This window comes from Rhagoletis pomonella, unplaced genomic scaffold (genome assembly GCF_013731165.1).
Source record: "Rhagoletis pomonella isolate Grant_MI unplaced genomic scaffold, Rhpom_1.0 Rhpom_scaffold_00013, whole genome shotgun sequence".
Taxonomy (NCBI): domain Eukaryota; kingdom Metazoa; phylum Arthropoda; class Insecta; order Diptera; family Tephritidae; genus Rhagoletis; species Rhagoletis pomonella.
In genome coordinates this window covers 22,238,490-22,249,570 of record NW_023458567.1, presented here as the reverse complement: position 1 = coordinate 22,249,570, position 11,081 = coordinate 22,238,490, and the positions used below count along the sequence as shown (strand labels likewise).

The 11,081-nt window shown below is 36.0% G+C and overlaps 2 protein-coding genes across 5 annotated transcripts in view; one reads left to right on the top strand and one right to left on the bottom strand.

Annotated features, from left to right (window-relative positions):
• LOC118748988 (glucose dehydrogenase [FAD, quinone]) overlaps positions 1-5,599 on the bottom strand; it is a gene marked incomplete at its 3' end in the record, with an annotated part of 30,751 nt that extends 25,152 nt beyond the window's left edge. The window contains 1 exon segment of one of the 2 annotated variants that reach the window (XM_036483762.1): positions 5,202-5,599. 2 annotated transcript variants of the gene reach the window in all.
• The window catches only part of LOC118748995 (flotillin-2), a 516,275-nt gene that overhangs the window by 420,545 nt on the left and 84,649 nt on the right, over positions 1-11,081 (top strand). The gene's annotated exons all lie outside the window — the stretch shown is intronic.

The following is an 11,081-nucleotide window of genomic DNA, read 5'->3' as shown; positions in this document are numbered from 1 at the left end:
GGACCTACAGTTTTACGCCGACTCCGAACGGCGATTGTATTTTTATGAGAAGCTGTTTTTTCATGGCAGAAATACACTCGGAGGTTTGCCATTGCCTGCCGAGGGACGACCGCTGTTAAGAAAAAACCTTTTTCTATATTTTTTGTGATGTGTCTTTGACCAGGGTTTGAACCCAGGTGCTGATGAGTGAAAGCGCGCACTGCTTACCACTACACCACAGCGGCCGACGTAATTGTCTTCGGTAAATTGGGTAAATTATATGTATAACTAAGTTTTATACTTTATTTGTTTCGTAATAATCTGATATCCGACTTCAAGTGTTAAAATTTTGAAACTTGTAAAATTAATGGTTGAAGAGAAATTACTTTAAAGTTTAAGCAAAAACGAGTTAATATGTCCCACTCATCATGTTGAAATGCCCCCTTAGCAATTCTAACCTGCAAAGTACTTGTTACTTACTTTTGCGTTGAAGGTAGTTGTTTATCAATTTTACTTAACAAAGGTGCAATTTGTTAATTAATTTATTAATTAAAACTAATAGTTAAATTTTTACTTTTATTTTTCCATCAATAGTAAATGTTAACTTTTGAACTAATTTTTTCAATCCACGTTTTGAATTTTTTTATCGAAAAAATACAAGTAACATTTTAACTTTTACTTTTGATCAAAAAAATAAAAGTGAAATTTTAACTGTTATATTAGATTGAAAATATAAGAACCAAATTATAACTGTTATTTTTTACTAAAAAAATACCGGTAAAAAAATGACGAGTAGTCGACTTTTTAGAAAAAATCCAAAAAATTTAAATCAATTAATTTTTTTAAGCAAAGTTATTGATCTTTGTACCACGATTTGTTTGTTTAGGAAAAATTAAAACATCACGGCATTTCCTCAAGAGACTTCTTTGTCTAGACTTTAGCAGGAAATCATTTAAGATTAATATTCCTTAGCAAACAATCATCACACTGCTATACATATATACTCAAATATCAAATAGAAAAATGCTTTCTGTCTAATTTCTTGATTTGAAATTTCGAAAATAACTGTTATTTTTGATCCCCGATTTAAACAATAAACCATTTTTCAGTCCTTTTTCGCAGTACGCATTAGAATTATTTTAACAGCTCAAAAGTACAGCAGATCTTCTGCAATTGCAGGTAAGTCTGAACACTGCAAAGAATTTACAGCTTAAGCACGAATGGGCTATTCCACCACTTTGAGAGGCGGTTCGAAGTTAGATCCTGAACAGTAAAAGCATAGAAGATAACAACTTTAATCCGGATTATCGGAGCAATTAGTCCGATTAAACTTGTACCCCTACCGGAGGCAATATTAAAAAATATAAATAAAAACTAAAATAAAACTACACGCGGCATATTGCGAGAAAATTGGCTGCCGAAGGGAGTTATCTGTTAGAAAAAAAATTTTCAATAATTTGTGGATGTTGCTTAGGCCAGGGAATCAACCTAAATACTTCCTAATGAGTTGTAGTAGGAGGCATCTTTGTTTCGTTCATAACAGACAACCAACAGCTGGCAATCCGTGTATTAATAATTTTGGCACTTACATAACTAAAAAAAAATTTATTCGGCAGTTAGCGCCCGAATTAGGTTTGTAATGGGGTTAAATAACTGTCTGGGCTATAACGCTTCTGTTCTATTGATGTTTTTACTCTACTCTATACCGCTATTTTTTATTTTGAAATCAAAAGCGCTCAAAGTTCTCCGTGCATTTTATATGGGGGAAAAACAACTTTTCGTGAAAATGGTAAGGAATTCTTGAAAATCAATATTTTTAGATAGGAAAACTCTGGTTCTCTTCAGGAAACTTCCAATAACAATACGCAGTTGTCTATTTAACCATTTTTTAATACTAAAGATTTTTTCTTTATCCTCCTTTGCATTTTCTGGCATTTCTGGGGTTTTGGCGGACCTATAAAATATAGTTACTATGAAAAAATTGTTAGAAAAATAATTGGGAATCTCCTTCGGAGAGAAACACAGTTTTCCGGTCGAAAAAATATTGTTTTTCAAGAATTCTATGCCATTTCTACGAAAAGTTGTTTTTCCCATATAAAATGCATGGAAAACTTTGAGAGCTTTGAGCGACCTCTAAGAATTTTTTTGATTTCAAAATAAAAAATAGGGGTATATTTTTTCGGTATAGAACAATCCTAGGGGGTGGGAGTATAAGAATTCCGACTTTACTTTTTCATAAGCGTTTTTGGACCACCCTAGCTTACATGCTTCGATCCACAACAATATATTCCTATTATACTCGTAATTTAAACCATTTCATCATCTGCTTTTGCTGGGAACTTAAAAATACGCATCACTTGCGAAAATTCCTACCCCTAATGTACATAAATAAATACATTAGCGCAACAAGCAGATTTAATATTTGAAAGTGAAATTAAACGCTATACCACTACATAACTTTTAAAACGCCACGAAGCGGCATAACAAGTGCAATAATAGCGAGCAAAAAAAAAAATTATCAACAAAAAACGATATACTCCTCGTTGACCAATACAGTGAAGCTAAATACATAAGTAGGTGTGAAGGTATTTATGTCTTTGCTGTCTTATTCACAATTTTTTTTTTTATAACTATCTCTAATTTTCCTTTCCATTACTGACATTTCCATTTGCCGCACTTTTTACGTTTTACTTTGTTACGAAACATACCTTAAATTTTGCAACAATGCAATAAAAGAACGGGTTTTCATTTACCACTCGCACCGCTTTGCAATCAAACCTCATTTCTGAACGCTTCTTAGGTTTTATCTTTGCTTCTGTTTTGCTATGTGTATGCAAAACAGAGTTGGCTGGATTAACTCGATTAACCACGAAAACCAGCTGGCATGAGGAAAAAGTGGCTGAATAGAGCAGACAAAATAATCGCAGTTGGTTGCGAGTCAAGTTCAAGGCCCCTTTGCCCTTGTTAGTAAACGTACAGGTTTGCTATTCACTGAGCAGTTAATCAAATTGTTTAAATCAAATGCTGATGCCTTTTGATTTGCATAGTTATTTGTCATACTTATCTATTTATTAATAGAGGAACTAAATTTAAATTTTATGTCACCCTTAGTATGTGCGTAAGTGAAGAGAAATGCTACGCCCAAAGTAGGTTAATGCAGCGGCTTTTGAATAATGCTAGACGCCCACACTTCCACATAGGTACGACCTAGTTGAAGAATACTTAAGTTAAAAGTATGTATGTAGATGTACAGGCGCATATAAATTGTTTGGAAATTAGTGTAATGTTCATTTTATTACAACTCTGTGCTTCACAACGAAAGCTAAGAAAAACTCCTACAAATGTGTGCTTCAAATAATGGCCTACGCACTTTACTCTAATAACTAACTAATTTCGCGCCTTAAACCGTCTCTGCACACTATCATTGTTAAAATGAATGGAGCCCTAATAAAGACCAATACAATTAATAGATATTAGACGCTGTAAAGATATCTTATTTTCTGTGAAAATTATGACAAGGTTCCGAAACGGCAGTTTTCCTATGATCTATGTACACATAGTAGTTCTGATAGGGAAAGCTGGAAAGCACTAGACATAAAGTTAACGCTCGCTATATTTAAGCGCTTAAAGCCATGCTAAGCTGCTTCTTTACAGTGTGATGTACAGACTGAAGTGAATTGTGAATCGTGGTTTTTAAAAAGGAATAATTGCAAGGCCTTATTCTGTTGTTCTATATAAATTTCCCTAGGTCACTCGGGACAGACCTTTTTTTTACATTAGTCAAGATTTTATATCTTAGAGTCGATTCAGGCGGAAGAAAAGAGCTCTTTCGATAAGAGTACTCTGTCCACAAATTCAACATAGCATTTCAATGATTTAACCGAAGCAAGATTTCGCATCTTGGGTACTGTCCAGAAACCGATGACCAAAGCAGTTGTTGAAATAATCTATCCAGAGTCAGAAGGGATCATCTTAGTGCAGTTTCCATAAACTAGGACCGAGCAAGGCTCTCTTATGTTCAACACCAAAATAGTTTTCTTTACCGTAGTTGAACATTGCCGGACCTGCTTTGTTATTATAAAGAAAGTGTTATTTTAAAAAATTTAGCCAGGCTGTTAGATATCTGAGGAAATGGTCAATGGTATCTTTTTCTTCTAAATGGATTTTGAGCTTAGGTAACTGCAGATTTAAACAGGGATCAGACGGTTTGCACATTTGGCAGTGACAGGGTGGTGTTGTCTAGAAATTTTGATCGATAATGAGTTCAGCCGAATGACAACTTTCCAAACAACAGTACTCTGTAACTGTGAAAATGTACAAATCATGTCATCCCTGCTTTAGATTGAAACATTTAAGGACGTCTTTGGGATAGCTCGTCCTCAAATTTTCTTTGACCGTTTCGATTAATGGTACGTACATATGCAGAAACTTTATAGTACTCTTCCCCCTTTGAGATAGCAGATTGTTTCGAGGATTTAAGCGACTATAAGTCCTGGGTTTTCTTACATCAACGTCTAACATTTCATTTGCCAAAAGTAACATTTCTGCCATGAACGAAGCAAATACTCCCACCATAAGGAACTTTTAGATCGCCCTACAATGCAGGCGGTGGGAACGATTACATTTTTTAAAGTTAACATAATGTTAATCTTCATTCAAATATTTGTGGGGAATAGTTTAAAAGAAATCACCAAAATGGCCACATTTTTTTTTTACTAGTTACCCCCATTATTTTCTTTTTACCACGCTTTTATCAACTTGCAATGTTGTGTGTCCAGACAACATTTTAGCTATAAAACCTTTATTTTGCTATGTTTTAAGCGACTGCAGAAAAAGGAGAGTTTATCAATTCGTCGGAATATTATTTTTTTTGTACGTATGTTACCACATAACTTTGGAGCACGTCAACCGATTTTGAGAACTCTTTTTTTCTATCGAAAAGGTAGTGTCTCTGAGGTGGTCCCATATTAATTTGGTTTAAATCCGATCATTGTATCATGAGGAAATTAACGGCACTCCTAAATTTTTAAATGAGATTTGAAGTCGGTTGTGTTTTTTGCTTAAAAATTACTTGTATTGTAATTTATTTACTATTTTACTTTAATTTATTACATTTTTATTGTACTCCAGCTATTTCTCATTATTTCAATGTGACTTTGAATTTCATTTGCTAGTTGTATTCTTTGAGTGCACTTTAAAGCCGTCACACCTGCGGTACTTACTCCACGTACGTTGAACTGCAACGCAATTTTTCGCTATTCTCCCTTTGGCTGCAATAATTCTAGATTTTTCAGTTTGCAGAATTTGTTCGATGCTTTCAGAATCGTTGTAAAGCAGCCAACTTATTTGCAACTTTTACAACTCTTCGACACCCAACTGCTGTTGTGATTTTCACTTCACTTTATTCTAAATTAAAATTTGCTTATTTGTACTTTTTTCGTATTTTACACACAAGTAAAATTCCACGTGAATATTTCTTTTAATATTTTGTGCACTTTCTTTTTTGATACCGATTCGTTTATATTTGCCTTTCGCTTCGCTACGCTAACAACTTAACAACTGGTCTTTCTAGGCCGCTTGACGCATGCGCGATGACTGTTTGATCGTCAAGCGAGTTGGTACCTTCCATGCCACAAAATCGGCTACCTTTCTTCAAATTTCTCTACACATTCGTTTTCTTACCAATAACCAATACACTTGTGCACCAAGTACATGAAGAGCTTCATAATGAAATGAGCAACGAAGAGGGTTTTAACCGGTGGGTTTCTGCTCCACTTTGTCCGCTTTCAAATGACAATTTATTATTACATGCAGAGGTTATTTAAATGGCGCACTGAGATAACCAATTGTCTAATCATTCACTATTATAGAGCGTACATGCATAGATATGTATGTATGTATATTCACATTATTGTTTTTTAAAAGTCTCACAATTTACCATCATTTTCTATATGTATTTCAAATGTCAGTGCTATTACCATCATGTCTAACCTATCATAATTTCTTTGCGTATGTGATGAGCGCCACCCAACGTGGTAGTTCGCACGTATGATGTTTGGCTTGTTGACCGTATGCGAAATGCAACAAATTGGGCTTTCCGCTTTTCATTGCTTTGCTTTCTCCATTAATCATACACACGTTCTTCCATTACCATTCTCATTGTCTATTGTCTGCTTGGTTATGACATTTGGCCTACAATTGTCAAGTGATGGCAGTCAGCTGCTCTTATGAGCGATGTACCATGTTAAGCAGTGAGTGAAAATCGCTTTCTCTTAACAAGTGTTCTTCGTTATCGAATATCTCTTCGGGTTTGCAAAAGAGCAAACGAATCTTCAGTTAATAAATGCAAACTTTCGTAGTATTTTACTTTAGAATCTATAGCTTTTATGGTGTACTTCGACCACAATGAGAAGGTAACTAATATTTTAGGTATAAATAAACACGTCATGACACTTATATCAGTGCTCCTTTACAAACCTTCCCGTTCTGCATTATCGTGAAGTGAAGTGAAAAGTATAAAATTAACACTGAAATAAATGCGGTGTATTTTTATAACTTCGCAGTAACGCAGATCAAGAATTGACCCTTTGTTCATTTTTGAATAGCACTTGAGTAACTAGCGAAAATGCTATAAGGTCTCTACAATTTCTTGACAAATTTTATTTCCAAACATTCTATGTTAGCCTTACATTCAGCACCTAAATGCAACTTCATTTCTGCATTTAGAAACTAAATGCTAAAAGCAACCCTGAGATCTCCGAAAAATACCACGATTCGAACATGGTTTACTGAGTTTTCGCGTATACGTTGCTAGCTGCGTTTCAGTGATCGCCGATGGAGATTTCATTCATTATTTTACATTATTTTGATTAAAAGAAGTCCCGCTAATCCAACATCTATGTGATGAATCAATTTGTGATCAACTCTGTTTGTTTTGTTTCATAACTATTTTAGGCAATTTTTATTGATAGCACCGACAAATTAAGGTTTTTGTATTAAATTTGTTGTTTAATAGTTTTTTTTTTTTTTTTGAGTAGGTGTTTTTTCTCCGTGTGAATTGATCGTGGTAGATACGGATCTGAATAAGCGACTGGAACACGACTGTTTGTTGAAAGCCTACAACTTCCAATTCGTGTAAATGTTCATTTGGTAAATGTGATAACATGAACGCTCTTCGAAAATATATGTTCGAAAGTGCTAAATGTTGCATTTAAAATGCAGTGAAAATGCTGCATTACCTTTTCTATGTATGTATCAGGGTTGTTGCGAATATTCGCATTCACATTCGCAACCGCGGAGCTTCCGCATTATCTTTAATATTCGCATTCGCTTTCGCATTCGCAATAATCAATGCGGATCTTTTGCGAATGCGAATATTGAAGGGACCGAAAATAACAGTTTTTTTTTTTAACAGTTAAACTTGGCCAAATATTTTTTATTCCCAATTAAAAGTCTTTTCCGGATAATAAACAAACCTCTTAACCAAATTAAACAAGTTTGGTACCAAATGAAGGAAATGTCTAAACGAGCAAAGCCACCCATTGAAAAATATTTCAATAAAATAAAAAATGTTAATTAATTACCATAGATCAAACCATGGGTCTGGTATATGAATTTCTTTAGTATTAAATGATAAAAAATACAAATAGAGGTGGTAACCTTCTTTCGTTATTTCTGCTTAAAAGCTATTTCAGTCACAGAAGAAAGGATTAAAAATTAATGAATGTTTAAACAACGATCTTGCCATAATGCAAGGTTGTGAAGATGGAAGTCAGGAGGATACATCCGACATTTGCAGCCCGATGCAATTCTCAAAAAAGAATTATTGCACCGCAATAAAAAAAAAAATCTAACTGAAAGACCTCTCAACTGGTGCAGCGTCAATCGAAAAGAACTTACAATTTTGTCAAGTTTAAAGTTTTTCATGTTTGTCGCCTCGAGCGAGTAGTTATTTAGTGGCGCAGGTTTGATTTACAACCCTTAAAAACTTTTTATTGAATACAACATTCCAATTTTTAAATTCAAATACCAAAAAAAACATTATTAAAAATTACTAACCTTTCCATTTTTATTTAAATAACCGATCGCCTAAATTATTTCTTAACAAGTAAAATAGTCAAAGTTCGGGCGGAGCCGAACATTAAATACCCGGCGCAAGTATTCAATAGAGTTCTTTCACCTTTCCGAAGACTACCGCTACATGGTAAGAAGTGGTGGTTTTACGTCTATTTCAAACATCTTCGGTAGAACGTTCAGTTAGATGTAATGAGATAAACTTATATAGATACGCCCATTTTCCAAAAATTTATAATATTCTTATTTTTCGCCTAAAAATTATTGTAAATATTAATTTTGAGTGACTAAGCTTCAGTAGTTAATAAAATATCGCAGTTTTCGCATTTCTCAAAACTGCCGTCTTATGGGAGGTGGGCGTGGTTATCGTCTGATTTTGCCCGTTTTCAGTACCATCCGTCCACCGCTCAAAAGAAGTACACATACCCAGTTTCGTTAAGATATCTCAATTTGTACTCGAGTTATCGTGTGCACAGACGGACGGACAGACAGTCACCGCTTAATAGATTTCTCTTTTCATTCTGATCATTTATGTATATATTTGTCTATATCTTTCTCGAACAACCGTTATGTGAACAAATTTATAAAACCCTTGTGCACAAGTGCGCTCGGGTATAAAAATACTTGACATCCGCATTCGCATCCGCATCCGCGGATGTTAGCGTTTAAACATCCGCATCCGCATTCGCATCCGCAGATGTCTAAAATTCCACATTCGCAACATCCCTGGTATGTATCCCTCTTCTATGTAAAGCCAAACGACTTTTGTTTCTTAGTTCGTAAAATTTTCATAAATAGTACTGTACACGCATATCCGGCAGAACATGTGTAGGAACGAGTGTTCTATCTGCTAGCATACCTATTGGAAAGGCAAGTACTTGCCCTAACCACCGCATATCGAAAATAACACCACGCGATTTGGGCATTTGTACCTCACTCATAAAGAAGAATCGACGAAATGCGGTTAAAAATTTGTCTACAGTATGGTCTGACAGAATCGAGAAACAGGTGAGCCTTGACTGGACCAGGAAAAAATTACAAAAATTGGGTTACAATTGCTATTCAAACTATTGTTGGATTAAGTTGCACAATCTTTTTTTTGTGTAGAATCTTACTGTTTTACAAAAAAAAAATCCCGAGGTTAAGGTATGCAACCGGACTCAATGCTATTTTGCGATGAATTAAAATTTGACTTTTGTGTTGGTAACACCAGACCAAGGGTCATACGCTGAAAAACGAAGCCTACCACAGGGACTGTCTGTGGCGGATGGTGAACTTTTCTGCAGACGTCCTGGTGTGAATGCGCACGTCAGCGGAGGGTGTTGGTAAATTATACTACATAAATGACACGGTAAAAGCACAGCATTTAGCGCGTTGGTGTCCTTGTCGCGGGGCTAGATCTTAAGTGGCCCTTAGGGGCTTCCATGTCAGCATGAACTAACAGGGATGCTCCGCATGGGAACCTGTGTAGGACATGTGCTTACGCAGTTTCCTATGTGGAGATTACCGTACCAACAAACTCAGGGGGGTTTCGCGTTTGCGAGGCTACGGGTGTCACAATCCCGGGTACCCCAGTCAAAGGCTATCAATCCTGAGTCGGTCGGAGGCTCAATTAGTAGAAGAGTCTTCGGCTTTCGAAAGTCATACCTAAGACTTTTAAATAAAAAAGGTTCCGCGGGCGATCAGATGTCCCTGGAGTGTGTTCGTTGGCTAGATAAGCAAAACTAGTGAGACGAACAAGGCCAAAAGGCAGGCTAGATGTACATGTAAGATCGTACAGCTGGTAAGATTTGCAAGGAAGAATGTGGCTCGTCAAGCTATTCGAACGGGTGTAGAAAACCTGAAAAGGAGCAATTTCCATGCCTATTGTCGACCCGGGCTGGAAGTCGCTCCCCAGTATGGCTAGTAGGACCTGTGAGATTAGCGAGATCAGCAGAATGAATGAGGAAATGAGCTGGGCGAAAATGTTGAAAACTGTTGGAAAATGTTGGAAAATGTGGAAGACGTGAAGGTACGTTGACAATGTCGGAAATGTTGTAAAACACGGTGTAAATTTTGTGGTGAACCGTGGAAAAGTGTAAAAGAAGAAGGCAAATCTTACTAGTTGTGCGGTCAAGCATGTGTATTCTGGTATGTTTAGTAGGTTGCGTGACTCGAGCTGGTCAAGCAAGTCTGGCTGGCGAGGTGGTAAGTGTGTCCGCCCCACACTGCCTTTGGTACTGAAGTGCTTGCATTTCAGGGCAATGATTAAGGCATGAATTAATCCATGAACTTAACGGGCTCTGTGGAAAAATTTTTCCCCTCAGTGATGGGTAGCTTTTTGCCTAGATTAGCATATCTGATTCTTTTTTTTCCGGGAAGTGGACCAGGGATCGATCTTTTCGAAAAATCGTATTTATGGTCCGATTTGCTTAAAATTTTTTACGTTGGTAGCTTTTTGCCTAGATTAGCATATCTGATTGCTTTTTTTCGGGAAGTGGATCGATCTAGTCAAAAAAATTGTACATAGGGTCCAGATTTGCTTTAAATTTGGTATACGTGTTATAGATATATATAGAATAGAATTTAATGAGTGTTTTACAATGAGAAAGGTGCTTGAAGACGCCGCAAAGCAATCGGGTATTAGCTATTTACGTATATTTATTATCTATACCAATAATTTAAAGAGAAGTCCCATCTTTTTATAAGAGGTGATCTCGCAAAGAGGTGTACCTATTTTTTTTGAATTTTTGGACACCTTTTCGTTGTAGACTGATAATAATTTCGTTATATACAAATCGAATTTTTCATACCGTATATCTCGGGAAGTAATTGTGGTAGAGTCCTTGAACTTGATATGGTATCAATCCCATACTCATGGAGTAAAGTGGGGGCTATTGGAAAAAGGGGCGTGGCGCCTTCTGTAAATACATATATAATTCTTCGGTCCGTGTGTTTGTGAGTGATCTCCTCTTAAACGAGGTTCCCAACTTAAAACGCCAGGTGGCGCTGGAGTCGAGTTATTACTAATAATTTTATTTTTGACCCGA